Source organism: Peromyscus californicus, unplaced genomic scaffold, assembly GCF_007827085.1.
Source record: "Peromyscus californicus insignis strain IS unplaced genomic scaffold, ASM782708v3 Scaffold_15__1_contigs__length_86483966, whole genome shotgun sequence".
In the NCBI taxonomy this organism is placed as follows: Eukaryota; Metazoa; Chordata; class Mammalia; order Rodentia; family Cricetidae; genus Peromyscus; species Peromyscus californicus.
In genome coordinates, this window is record NW_026294447.1 from 768,517 (window position 1) to 769,365 (window position 849).

Consider the following 849-nt stretch of genomic DNA (forward strand, 5'->3'; position numbering starts at 1 on the left):
AAGGAAAAGGGGGGTGGGAGGGGAAGAGTGAGAGGAAGATACAGTTCCACTGTGCAACAATATTAAAGCATCATTAAAGGTCATTGTCCTTTCATTTTACACATAATTACTAAATGTTTAGCTTACACATTACACAATATTGTTAGAATCAATATTATTTCAACTTTGCTTAAAACTATATCCTTCACATTGCAGCCAAGCGAATATCTTGTTTGTATATTTTGAAGTAGTTTCCAATTTTCTTTTTAGAAAACTATACTATCAAATTTAGGAGCTACTCAATAAATCTGAAATGTCAAGTTTAGATGTAATATATAAAGTGGTATTTAGTGTTTAGTTGGTGGCCTTTCTTTCAATCATTTTAACACTTTGCCATTTAGTAACATTTATCAGTAAATACGATTTTGTAGCACTTTTTCTTTTTCTTTTTGAGACAAGACTTCTCTGTGTATTCCTAACTTGTCCAGGAAATTGCTCTATAGACCAGGCTGGCCTCAAACTCAGAGATCTACCTGCCTCTGCCTCCTGAGTACTGGAACTAAAGGCATGCGCTATCACCAATCGGCTTTGTAGCATTCTTTAAAAAGACCATTTACTAAGATTAAAAAAGAAAAAAAAACTTACAAAGGCCAATTACCTTTCTGGGTTCCCTTATGTTGTTTCTCCTAAGTGCAAGCTAAACATTTAGGAGTTATTTGTAAAACAAATTAAAGGGTAATGACTACTCAAATACCTTCATATCATATAATGTGAAAACGTTCAGTGCTATAAAGTGATAAAGAATAAAAAATAAAAAGGTAGTTAAAAGACTTAGAACCATCTTAATATGCACTCAGAATAACCAATAAA